The 10,000-nt window shown below is 39.7% G+C and overlaps 2 protein-coding genes and 1 long non-coding RNA gene across 8 annotated transcripts in view; 2 read left to right on the top strand and 1 right to left on the bottom strand.

The window, feature by feature from the left end:
- LOC137979503 (uncharacterized) overlaps positions 1-7,334 on the bottom strand; it is a 14,053-nt gene extending 6,719 nt beyond the window's left edge. Inside the window, exons 1-2 of the long non-coding RNA XR_011118349.1 lie at positions 7,116-7,334; positions 4,703-5,838 (exon numbers count right to left, since the gene is read on the bottom strand). This is a non-coding gene — a long non-coding RNA (uncharacterized lncRNA). The remainder of the gene's footprint in view (positions 1-4,702; positions 5,839-7,115) is intronic.
- Positions 909-10,000, top strand: part of LOC137979498 (adenosine receptor A1-like) — a 22,276-nt gene continuing 13,184 nt past the window's right edge. For 2 of the 6 annotated variants that reach the window (XM_068826768.1, XM_068826764.1), the window contains exon 1: positions 2,107-2,321. The gene's annotated coding sequence lies outside the window, so the exon portion shown is untranslated. Of the gene's footprint in view, positions 1,005-2,106; positions 2,322-6,548; positions 6,867-8,847; positions 9,064-10,000 lie in introns of those variants that run through there. The other 4 variants (XM_068826769.1, XM_068826765.1, XM_068826766.1 and 1 more) reach the window with 3 other exon arrangements.
- The window catches only part of LOC137978952 (D(1) dopamine receptor-like), a 4,186-nt gene continuing 3,443 nt past the window's right edge, over positions 9,258-10,000 (top strand). Inside the window, exon 1 of the mRNA XM_068826078.1 lies at positions 9,258-10,000. This exon is cut by the window's right edge and continues 3,443 nt beyond it. The gene's annotated coding sequence lies outside the window, so the exon portion shown is untranslated.

The following is a 10,000-nucleotide window of genomic DNA, read 5'->3' as shown; positions in this document are numbered from 1 at the left end:
ACTTTGGTCATTCTAGGTCAGTCAGACTCCCTGTATGTTAACTTTATTGTTATGTCCAGTTTTAATTATTTCCACCCTTTCCTCGGGGTTTTGTGCTGCTGCATTAGACGAGAAATACGTTTCCGCATGTTTTTGTGCCACGTCTAAACTGTGGTTTTTTAGTGGTTTTTCGTATCTGGCGTAGCACAACTTTTATAAGATTATGTTTAACTTAAGTTTTCCAGTAGGATTGTCTTGCATTTGTACGGCTGGCTCGAAGCTCGTTGTAGTGTAGTCAGATTCTTGGTTTTTTTTACCTGGGCCCTTCGGCCCTTGCAAATATAAAAATAAATTAATAAAAATGCGCCTTTCTTTTGGTCAGTCCTAAGAACATTGACAAAAATATCCGCAGTCGCGGTAATGTTGTAACCGACTCATTGTTTCAATTTCTGAGAAGCGCAGAAGAATCGGAAGTCCGTGAGTCGCGTATTCTCATTAGTGGTGCAATCTCGTTCAGAGTCTTCGTTCCTTTCCCGACCCGCTGGTCGAGGGGAACGAAGACTCTGGGAACGAGATTATTCTTGGCTGATCAAAAGAAAACCGGACTCTGGGGACGAGACTGAGTTTGGGAGTTTGGGCTAAAAATTCATTCCCCCCATACTGAGGAATTTTAGTTTTTTTGCATTTGAGTAAATCAAAGTGAGCTCGAAAGATTTTAAATCTTTTGGAAATTACTTTATCTTAGCGAGAGCTTCCTTGACAACTCGAGAGGAGACCATTGCAGAGGAGGAATGAATAGTATCCCTGACGTCTTTTCGGCATCTCGTTCCAACAGGAATAGCAAAATGGTGCGCTCCAGAGACACCGATAGCAATAGAGAAATGTACGAATTCTGGGTGGAGAAACAAAAGAAGCTGTCATGAAAGATCTTGTTTCGTCCACCAGCATGGCGACGATGACGTCATGTGAAAACCCCCTACACGATCTTCTTCGTGATTATATCGTAGGTTTTGTCGACTATAATGGTAAGTGATTTGTTCCTGTCAATGCTTCCTCACTTTGTATTTAATTTCTGATATTTATTCATCAAAGACTCACAGAAGATTACTCCTATTTTGATAATTCAAAATGTGGTTGTTTCACAATGTGATCACTGACCCGAAGAGAGGTCATGACTAAATTTATTTACACAGTTGTGGATTCACGCAGATCGATGGTGGAACGGTTTTATCAAATGAGCCCGCAAGTGGCAGTTGTGATTTGATCATTGCATTTGAAAGCGATCGCACAAAAGCGGATTTCAGATTTAAATCACTTTTCTTTGATTACCTATGTTGAACGAAGGAATAATTGATTCGAACCAGCAAGGGAGACGTACACATCCACAGATCGACTCTCAAGAACATCGGATATTACACATCGCCGCCGTACGCTCAAGCACTCGATGTAGCTCACATGAGTTTCCCTACATTTCAATATGCACAAGTAAAATCATTCAACTTGACACCATTTTTTTACTTCCGACACGCAATGAAGGTATAACATATATGCTTAATTAAGAGCCGAAGCCTTTGACACCAAGGTCTGTTTGTAAAAAAACGTGGTACTGTGTAGTCTCCAGCACAACTCTCACCTCTGCGTTGTAAGGATTACGCCACGATTTCAGTTGATAAAATAAAAAGGAGTCGCTATGCATTATGGGATACTATTCATTCCTCCTCTGAGAGGAGACATAAGCTTTTAATCCGTCCAAGGACAAATAACAAGAGGTAACAATCAAAAACTGACGTTTGGATGAATTTGTCCGAGGACCTAAGAGAACCTGCTAACAAGGTAGCTACAGTTATCACACGCATTCGAACTACACGATAGTAGCGGCTGTAATTTTCTTGAAGTTTAGACCTGCTTCTGCCAAAGTATTAACCTGCAGTGGTGTGGATAAATGTTCTCTTTGTGTAGAAAATTGTTCTGCATGCGTTACCAAACATGTTTACTGAAATACAGCCTAGCTCACAGCGTGAAAATGACAAGAGTGGGGATTTCCAGGTTCTAAATCGGTTTAATCTATCCTCTGACATAAAAGATCGTTCGTAAAAATCACTTAAAAAAACACTTACTTTGGAAAGGGTTTCTTGATCGCATGTGAAAAGAAGAAACCACGCGGGTTTGAGTCCAAAGATTTGTTTACCTCGAGGTGATTCAACATTTGAGCCTTGGATTACGTCACAAACGGTCTTAAAGGGCGTATTAAATGAAGCCTAAACAAGCAAGCGTCATTTTTGAGCGTCTGTGCAAGAAAGCCTGAAAAGCTCACCGAATAGGGTTATGCAATCCAACTCAAGGTACGTAAGTGAGAAGCTGTTTCACCGTGTGATAAAATGAAGTCTCTATCAGATTATTTCCGTTTAGTGTGGGATCGAATGCTGACTAATACTGGAAATGTGTAGGATTCTATGCGTTCCTGACGTAGAAATTGAATTTCAAGCACCAAGGGTAATTATCATAGAAGGAAAATATCTCTAGCCGTCTGGGTAATTTATATTTTTCTCAAGGAACCCGCAGTTCAGATTTTTTTATTATTCTTTTGATCTTCTTTCATTCCCTACGAAATCTTCCAAGTAACAGATCTGCAGTTCCTGCAAATCATTCGCTCATGGCCCTCGCATACAGATGATTGACACAAAGAGCACTGGCAACATTTCTTTCAAGTTTACTGTGATAAATAAATATATTCTCAGGAATTTCTAGAATTCCAAACACATTGATTTCTAGTCTCGAATTTTTGCAGCTACTTAGGTTCGCTGAATACCCCCGTATTTTTCGCCACGAGGTCTTTGATACTGTAACGCCGAAAATGCAAAATCATTACCGAATCTGGGGGTAAAAGATGTTTATTAGTCATTGAAGAAATCAACGAACTTGTTCGTGTTTAGTTGTGGAGCTTATTACATTAAATAAACTCAGTGTATAAAAGGAGGCCTTCCCGGCATAGGACTAAAAATATAATCGCGATGTCCTGTGGTATCCAACTAGCTATCGGATTATATGGAAAATGATGCCTTTGAACGCCCTTGTCTGATTAGAAAATGGACTCTAGAGCGGAAAAAAGTAAATGATGGAGATTGTCCCGTCTCTCTCACGGTCTCAGTTCTCAATCAATTCCAAGATGGCACCTGAAAGATCCGGCACTATTTCTTGTCGCTTTCAAAGTCTTGAGCATCTGTCCCTTCGTTTTTTGTTTGTTTAAAAGGTCGGGAACTCATCATCAAATCTTGCAATAATCATATTTTGTCAATGTTTAAAGATCGGCTTTTACTGACAAGGAATGATTGTAAGTTATACATGTAGCTTTTCCGGACGTCAGTTATCCTCAGGAAGAAGGGAGCATCAGGATTTTACTGTTCTGGAACTGTTTTTTTTAAGACAACACAAGTCTACGCATGGGTACGTCTGACAACCAACACCTAAATTTCAGTAAGCCCAAAAATTATACATCCAAAATGCGTTTGAGTCTCTGAAAATCTGTATATCTACGAATAGACATGGGGAAAATATGTGTTAGTTTGGTTTCAGTTGCTGATGTCAGGAAAAAAAAAACTTAAGTGTTTATTTTAACTTTCCAACTAACTACAAGCAAGATAGGGCGATCTCATAATCCACGAAAAGCGAGATTTTTAGCCGGGCTGAATTCTGAAATTTGTTGACATATTTTTAACAAAATGCCCCCGTCTACTTATTCTTTACCCCTAACATCTACTTGGTATATTTAACATGGATCTGCGAAGTATTTAATCTACGCGGTGATCTTGATTTCACAATTCATTTAATTTTCAGAACCAAAATTATAAATTTTTAGTTTCTGGTCATTACAGTCCTGTATGAATAGGACGTTTTCAACCAACCTCTAGAGACACAACAACACTGATTGAGAAATGAACGACTTCTGGTGGACGAACAAAAGAAGCTAATGGGAGATCTTTTGTTTTCTTCTACCAACGTGGCGGCGTTGACGGCACGTGAAAACCTCCTTTTAGAATAAGTTTTTTTCTGATAAAAAAACGTTTTCGAGGTACAAAAAGTATACCCTCCGCCCAACACACATCTCTGTTCCTCATGATTAGAGAATTATCGGACAAAGTCTGGTTTTGTTAGATTAAAATAGCAACACTTGTACAGTGATATCTCTAACAAAGGAAGCAATGACCTGCATCCCAACTTTCATTTCTATTTTCCCTTTTCATGGGCAAATCCTCAAATGATAAAAACCGCCCTATCAAGAGAAACGTTAATCTTGGCCGTATCCACTGCAGAAAATATTGTGCAAAACGAATACTTGTGTTGATTAAGACCATTGCTAGACGAAATGCTTAAGATTGTCACCCATGAACTTGTACATTTTGAGATAAAATAATGACTCAGCGGAAAAAAGGTTTATCCGGAAACCCAATGAAACACTACTTGTTGATTCACTTAATGAATTTCAAACACATGTGGTTTGAAATCAATAATTTCAAACACACGTGTTTTGGAATCAATTAAGGGCAACGAGTGCTTGCTCACAGTTCTCGCATGCTTCTAAGCAACCATGAGGCTTACAAAAAATACTTGACTTGAAGAAAGTGATTGAAATTATAAACTCGTGCGCCGTGCTTCATTGGATTTCCAAACGCACGAAAACACTAAAAGCACTCGGCCGTTTGAACGTCGATTCAAAGTGACTTACTTTGTGTTCCTACCAGGCATTCAAACTCGTCCGCGTGACCAGAATGGGGCGAAACGAGTTTGAGAAGTAATATTTCCAAAAGTGCACCAGCTATGAATCTTTCTTGATGTGGTTACTTGGCCCCTCCAATTTTTCGGTAGTTTAATTTAAGGTTTCCAACAACTACCGTACCAATTAGCCAGTTGTGTCCACAATGAGATGCCACGAAGAGTACAAGCACCCAGACCCCTCAAAGTCCCTTTTTTGTCACGCAATCGACAAAAACTGTCGAGGGAGGCTTGGGGAAGGGGTGGGTCTCTCTGATTGCGTGACAAAACACGATTGAAGAGCAGTTTACCCATGCCTTCGATCGCTTCACATCACTTGTTTCCATAAATGGCACGAAAGTGTGCCTTGTCTTCTTACGAGAAATAACCTTAATATGACAAACAACCCGTCTGGAAACCCTAACGCTACATGTAGATGTGCGGTTGTAAAAAAATATATGTCGTAAACGGACACGAACACTTGGTCGTCTGAACTCATCAAAAGCTTGATCTCTTTAAATTTTTTCGTCAAAAGCTTGCGTCTGATCAGCTTCATTTCTTAGCATCGTTAGTTTACTTCTCCTGTTAGGAGTCCATTTACCCCTATTTTGCGGATTGTACAGGAATTTGTTTTTTTGTCCACTTTGAGAGCATGTAGTTTTGTCCGCAAGGTTGTCAGAAGATTTAGGTGGAGTCGCTTCCACCAAACATTTAAAAGCTTTTTTTTTCTTCCAAGGGTTCAAGAGAACAAAGATTGCTACCGAATGTGAGTTATTGGCTATCTACTTTTCAATTTTCGGTCAAACTGAAGCGAACGGAAAGTTGTGCCTTTCACGCCTTTCACGCCTTTCGCAGCATTAGCAGTTAGTTATTTTGATCTAAAATATCAAGTATTTATATATCAGATTTGCCAGATTTGCCACAGTGGCGTAGCGTGAGATTTTGAAGGTGTACGCCAACAGGGCGTGAGTTTGTTTTCCAAGGATGTAAGGTAGATTTTCCAGACCCTTGAGTCCAACACGCTGCATTCGTTTGGCCACCTCGTTATCGTTCGCCACTTTTCAACAGCGTCCAACAATGTTGGATGATGTTGGATCCGTTTGGCCAGGCCTGTATGGGTTGATGAAAAGATACTGGAAATACTTATACGGAGAAACACCAATTCATTCGAAATTTAAAAAACTTGGCCCGATTTTATAATGACTTTAAAAAATTAATGCCTCCGTGGAATAAGGATTCCCGGATTTGAGCTGTACGCACGGGCATACGTGCGTATATGGACGCTACGTCCCTATGCCATTAGTATCGACAACGCTTTGATCGCTCTAGTCATGCTTCTAGATAATCTTGCATAGTTGCGGCTTACTGTTGTTTCGTCAAGTGGACGATGTAGTTCTAAAAACCCAGCATGTGGCTATCAACCCTCAAAACATGTTGTATTTTCCATTGTTAATTGTCTTTCGGGAGCCTTTCAAAAGAACATGTTTACTCGTTAGCTTGGAAGTACAGTATAAAAAGTATATGCAACCCGGCGCTCAGAACCTCGCTGCAAAAAAGTTTAATTGAAACAAAAACGTTTAGTTAAAAAAAATTGTTTACTAAAACTCGACTGAAAGCCGAGAGGAAACAAAAATCTGTGTTTGATAACTTTATCAAAAGCCATGCCAAAGAAAACACGACAAAATAAAAGAGGTGCCTAGAGGTCTGTTTCAGGTGGATCTCTGAGGTCTTAATACTTGCCAAAATACGCTTACAAGCATTTTGAGAATCCTTTTAGCGCGGAGTGCCTTTTTAAAAGTCAGACACGCAAACTGCTCCTATTTACATCGGACATGTACCGAACTGAAGCCGTTCCGGCTTGAACGAGAACGGAAACTACGACCACTGCGATACCCAGTGCACACTGATTAAGCAGTTGAACTATGGAGCCAACTGGGGGTTGGTGGTTGGTTGAAATCTTATGAAAGTTTTTTCAACTTCGGTAAACAAAGTTCAACTTCCCAGTTGTCAAAGCGAAATTCTCGGCAATGTACACACACAACTTTTCACTTATTTGCTCCAGCAAATGTTTTCCTTCACAAGTGGCCTTGTTCAAAAACTAACCGTGCCAGTTTTTGAACAAGGACAAGTCAAGCCAGGTAAAACTTTTCATATTTTGAATGAAATCCTACACAGTTGTTGGACATTTTAAAACTGAGTAAAATATCTTTGAATAGTTGCCTAATGCTACATCTAATGATTAAGAAGGTTTTACAATGTGCATCCTCACAGCTTTCGTCGTCTGGTGTGGTCTTTGCGTTGCGTTATTGTAAGAGTATGTGGACTCTAGTATGTGGACTCTTTCGAGGATAACTATTGAAAACTACGTATTAAAATAAGTTACTAACCTCTTAGGACTTGTTGAGTTTGTTCCAAAGCTCATGGCACGCAACATTTTTCGTTGATAAAGCTTCGAAGGCGGCCAACAAACCTAAAAAAAAGTGGAATACGATTAATTATGTGGTTGGTCTACGTGTACTTATTTCAATTAGGTGATTTTTTTCAGAGTCAGTTTGTCAATGATATGATTTTGATATATATACAAATGAAAGTGTTAAGGATGGGTCAATCGCACGCCAGCTGTGCTTCGAGTTCATGCCCTTTGTTTCCGGTTTTTTTTTTTTTACTCTTAAAATCACAGGGCACCCACACAATCGGATGTGTAGCCGATTGTTCTTTTATAGTAAATGTACTGGATTTACCGTTTGCTTCACCTACAGCGATATATCGTTAACTATGTATGTAAATCAATGATAAATAAACGTTGAATTACCTTACCTGTGGTTTATATTATATACATGGAACAGTCAACGGCGAACTCAAATTCATTCAAAATCGCTCAAAAAACCGCTTTTGAGGTAAAAGGACGAATATAAACCACAGGTAAGGTAATTCAACGTTTATTTATCATTGATTTACATACATAGTTAACGATATATCGCTATAGGTGAAGCAAACGGTAAATCCAGTACATTTACGATAAAATAACAATCGGCTACACATCCGATTGTGTGGGCCCCTGTGTTAAAATGTATTCAATGATGTTAAGTAAAGTGCTTTTGAAAAAAAGTGCTCCACATCACGTCTTTTGTTTTGAGATGAACAAATTCGTGGGTGGCAATTAATCCTCTACGTATATGTTTGGAGTATCTTTTGAGAGGTCTCTGGAATATTTAGAAACTTTCCATCAGTGCTACTTGACGGACAACGGGAACAAAATGTACAAAGGTTCAAAAAGCACGTGCAGGGAAATTGTACACTCATTTAATTATTATTGTCTGATGAATTTCTTGTTGACGTCTCCGCGTCGTAGATACTTAAGCCCCTCTTAAGAACACCAAAAACAATTTTTTTAATGATCAAAACAATACACGAAGTGAAAGGTTGATCAAACAGTGAAGAATCTAGGAATATCTGTTGTATATATCAATATTTCGAAAGGCACTGGATGTTACAAGTGAAGCCCCGTCTATACGAACAATTTTTTATGTGACAATTTTTATTTGTTCGTGTAGACGAGGAAATTTGGCCAGTTTTTATGTGACAAATGTATTTGCTGAAAAGCTGGCGTGTTAGCTTTTATGTGACAAATAAAAGTTGTCAAATACGAAAAGTTGCTCGTGTAGACGACTCGACACAGAATGTGGCAAATTCGCCTTGTTTCTGCTTTATCTCAGCTGTCCAAGGGCATTGCTGACCCACTTAACTGCGAATTGTCAACCTGATTATTTGTTGTGCTATCTACACGATCAAATGTATTGCTCAAATAAAAATTGCTCGTGTAGACGGGGCTTAATGGTCTTTGGCTAATGGTACGTTGCAATTAGAACGAAAAATTAGTTTGCAATATGATTCAATTGAAAATTGAGAACATAGGGAGAGAACAAACTAATAACTATGTGATTGTTGGAAAGGAATTTTGATAAATACGACCTATGGGCTAGGTCTTGTCTTAGAGTTGAAGGGTGTCACTTCTGTTGAGATGAAGTATACCTCTCTAGCTTTGCGTCATACTATCGCGAGTGGAATTTATGAGTTCTAGTGGAATAAGCCAAATGTCATTAGCAGTGTGATTATTAGTTAGGAAATGTTCTGAGACTAGTGTTTAGCAGGTTTGTCAACTGGTCTGTGGTGTTCGTTGACGCGGTCTTTGAGTAGTCGTTTAGTTTCACCGATGCACACAGTTTTTTGCAGCGTTTACACTGGAACATGTAAACCACGTTTTTAGAGTTGCAGTCGATGTGGTGTATTGTAGACCTGCCAGAGTTTCACCTGTACACCTGTAGAGTGGGATGTGTAAGTGTTCTGTCTGTTAGATAAGTAGGCGCATGTAGAACAGTTGTTGCCACATTGATGAGACCCCTGGAATAGGTGGTTGTACTGTGATCCTTCAACAGTATCAGGTGCTTCTTTTTGTTACGCTGGTCCTTGGTGCCACAATTTAGATTTAAATCAATACGCGCGTGCCTTTTCAATTTTAGATGCATTTTCTCTGACGTCATCCTCAAAACAAGGACGTGAAGCAAGAACCCGACGATATTTTTCGCTTTTCGGTATTACATGTACTGTCAAAATCGCTTGTGCCGATCCAGTTTGCACACACGGGTTGCAATTATCAAAAAAATCATTGCAATGAGAAAAGACCATTATCGGGTGGTTGTTCTGCAATCAATCACATGCTGGCGGACGAACAGAAAGAGCTAATGACAGATTGTCGATTAACATGGCGCCAATGACGTAAGCTAACAACCACCTGTAGAGACCAGGCCATCTTTGACTGCGCGGATGTTAACCTGGGGTCTCGATGTCAACCACTGACTCTTTTCCGTAATTGTCTCCTCACTTCGTTATTCTTTTACAAACTGAACGAAGTATTAATGCCCCAATTAGGAAGAACGTTTCCCAAACTGATAAAGAACCTTCGAACTCCTCGTTTTTGTGATAATGTTTTTCATGGAAATAATGTTTGGTTTTTCGTAGTAGGATTAAGGTGGAGGAGGCAGTGTGGCTCAGTGGTTAGGGTGTGCAGTGTGGCCCAGTGATTGGGGCGCTTGCCTTGAGATCCGGAGATCCTGGGTTCAAGACCCGCTCTGACCGCTCGTTGAATTTGATCCTGGTAGTCCCTGGTTCAACTTCCCAGCCGCACTTGTAAATAAGCCAACTGGTTTGCCTCCAGGCCCGGCCTCCAGCCAGTTGGGATTCTTAACAGTTGTTGTTCTGTTCTGTCGTTTCG

The sequence above is a fragment of the Montipora foliosa genome, chromosome 12, assembly GCF_036669935.1.
Source record: "Montipora foliosa isolate CH-2021 chromosome 12, ASM3666993v2, whole genome shotgun sequence".
NCBI lineage: Eukaryota > Metazoa > Cnidaria > Anthozoa > Scleractinia > Acroporidae > Montipora > Montipora foliosa.
This window is presented reverse-complemented; position numbering and strand designations above follow the sequence as displayed.